Source organism: Arachis ipaensis, chromosome B08 (genome assembly GCF_000816755.2).
Source record: "Arachis ipaensis cultivar K30076 chromosome B08, Araip1.1, whole genome shotgun sequence".
Taxonomy (NCBI): Eukaryota; Viridiplantae; Streptophyta; class Magnoliopsida; order Fabales; family Fabaceae; genus Arachis; species Arachis ipaensis.
This window is the reverse complement of record NC_029792.2, coordinates 29,928,507-29,931,590: the sequence shown is the minus strand read 5'-3', so window position 1 is coordinate 29,931,590 and position 3,084 is coordinate 29,928,507. Positions and strand designations below refer to the sequence as shown.

General features: G+C 39.9%; 1 long non-coding RNA gene across 1 annotated transcript; it reads right to left on the bottom strand.

The window, feature by feature from the left end:
• LOC110265842 lies at positions 885–2,404 on the bottom strand. The gene is made up of 3 exons (XR_002352256.1): positions 2,321–2,404; positions 2,095–2,208; positions 885–931 (listed from the first exon to the last, which is right to left on the bottom strand). It is a non-coding gene; the product is annotated as an uncharacterized LOC110265842 (long non-coding RNA).

Sequence of the window (3,084 nt, the reverse complement as noted above, 5' to 3'; positions counted from 1 at the left end):
GCATTTATATATTTTTTTATTTAAGAATAAAAGATTCTGTTGTCATTTAAAGTATTGTGTATTAAAGTATTTATTTATGTACTAGGATATTCTGTATTTATTAGAGTTCATCAATGCTCTTTTTTTACATCATTCTTTGATTTTGATCTAATAATATCTAATGATCTATATAAATGTGACTCATTAAATAAACACATAATTGTTGTGCTCATTTTTTATATATCCTAAGATGTCTATTCAAGTTAAAAAGTCTATTAAATAAACTGACAGATATATTTTGGCCACCAAACTACTATTAAAAATACCAATGACTTTATTTAAAATTAGTAAATTTTTAGAAATTAAATCACTGCACAATTTTTTGGAGAAAATAATGTTCTTATTCTCATATTCTGCTATTATTATATTAGATCATGTGGCAAATTAAATTGTTAAATCGTGCAGCATTTAGCACGTTTAAAAACAAAAGTAGTAAATAGTAATCTGTATTAATAGATAAGCATGCAAAACATTTCAATGTCAATTACTTATTGTCGTGATGATAAAAAATAAATATGTAACACCCTAACTACCAAAACTCACACTTCCGGCTGCGCGACTCTGATAGTTCGGACATTACGACGACTTTATATTATTTAATACTAAAATATGAGCCTGTTTAAAACTTTAAATCGCAATACCGATCCAAAAATACTTTCATCCGATATCATACATCCATAAATACCATACAACTTACAAAACTCATAAAGAGTACATCCATATATATACATACATATATATATAAGTAATATTACAACCATAATCCAATACAATTCCTATCCCTCTTACAGATTATATCAAGATAAAGGCGAGGGGACAATAAACCATAGCTAAAACAATACAGAGCATCACAACAATTAAATAAGCTCTTCGTAACTTCTGCGCCCATATCCTGAAAGGGGAAAAATGTAGGAGGGGTGAGAACATCATCCTCGAAAGGGTTCTCAGTAGAGGGTTTTTGGGAATTACTGTAATAGGATACGTGAAGATAACCGCACCAGTGATTCATAACCGTCTTATGCCTCTTTTCAAAAACAACGGTTTACAATAGAAGTAAAGTCGAAAATCTTTTCTGAAAGAGGAACCATTCAATTCTCAAAAACTCAAAAGCCTTTCAAAACGGTTTATCTATACTGAAACAAAATAGGCTTTCATATTTTATTCCAAATCAGAAACATAAAACCGAAATCAACCATCGGTTCATCTCATTCCAACCACGGCCCTAGGCCCAAACAATCCAACAATCAACCAATCACCATAGTCCAACAAAATCCCAGTAGCAAACACAAATAGGAAGTTCAAGAACAAACAAACAGTTATTACAAGTAGAACAGTTAGCAATTAATCACATAGGCAAACCAAGTATAATATGCATACCCAACCAATGTTACACAAATGCATATGATGCATGCCTGTCCCTAGTGGCTGATGATATCATCTGTCGGTTACCAAGCCAACCCGACGTGTCCGGTAGCTAACCCGGACACAGTCTCTCCGTTGCGCTTTATTATCATTAGAGGGTATCTGCGCCCTGTCGCCATTAGAGGGTATCTGCGCCCTGTCGCCATTAGAGGGTATCTGCGCCCTGTCGCCATTAGAGGGTATCGGTGCCCTGTCACCCTTACAACCAGAGAGAAAACACAAGCATACTCGCATACAACATTCATCTCAGCCATCCGGCTTAAGTTCACAATTCATTCAATTGCATACATGCATTTATACTCAACCATGGATCACCATCCATCTCAGCCATCCGGCTCACGGTTCAATCCAGAACCAGCCAATTTATCAATAAATAATCATCAAAACAATTGACTCAATTCAAACCAATCCTCAACGGAATAAACTCATATTTCAAATCTTTAAAGAATCAACTTTAAAACATTACATTTCACAAAGTTGCACAACAATTTAGCCAAACAAACATTCATAAGCTTTCGAGACAATCAAATAATACATAAGGCCGATACAATCACCAAATACACATTTTCTCACATCAATATCCATATGTAATAATTCCAATACATAAAGTATAGTTTTGGAAAGCGCCCCTACCTCAAAACGCAAATCCATAATCCACACGCCTCATAAGTTCTTTTCACCTCAACTCGAAATCAAAGGCAGCTTCAAAGCACAGCCCCACACATTTTCGCAGCAGCATAAACAGCTCTAAATTACAACAAGCAACCTCAGTTACTAAAATCTAAGAACATTAATACCGTAAGGGCTTTAATACACGTACGGGACACTAACGTAGGGCTTTCGAAACATAATTTCTTACCGGAATTTCAACACGAAGCAGCTGCGATTTTGAACCGGCCCGACAGCAGCTCCGGCGGCGGCCAGAAGCTCTGGTGGATCAACTATAAAAATCGCGCAGCATCAAAACCTTCTCAAAGTCCAAAAAGGCAGAAACCTCAAATAAAACCCTTACCGGAAGAGTTCTCCGGCGACGGCAGCGAGGTTCTCCAGTGACAGAGGCTCGGCCTAAAGTTCCGGCGGTGATCCCGGAAGTCACAGAACCACTCCCGGCGGTCAAAACATAGGGGCACAGCTTCCTCCTCTGACCACAACACCTGCGGCGGCCTGAATCCTTTTCCGGCGACGGTAAGAACCCCAACAGCGCGGTGCGGTTCAGTCTGCTCCATAGCACAGCGGCGATCCTTGGGTGATGACGCGCGCGACGGAACGCACGGCCTCCCTCTCCCCGCAGCTCTCTCCCTCTTCATGTGAACTTTTCCCCTCTTGGGATCCAGCTGCTGCAACGTTCCTCTCTCCCAACTTAGCGATGACAGTGGCGCGGTGGTGCGACGGCTGGACGGCGATCTGAGGCAGGGAGGCTCGGCCGCACGAACAGAACCTTCCCTCCGCCGATCTCCCTCTCTCACAGTCGTGCAGTCTCTCTCCTCTGTGTTCTCTCCTTCGCGACGGCAAGGGCCGCGAGACGCGGCGGGTTGGACAGTGACGCGACGGCACACAGAAAATAATCCAATAATTGTTAAATTGGATAATAATCTCAATTTATTTCAAATTCAATAAATCAAA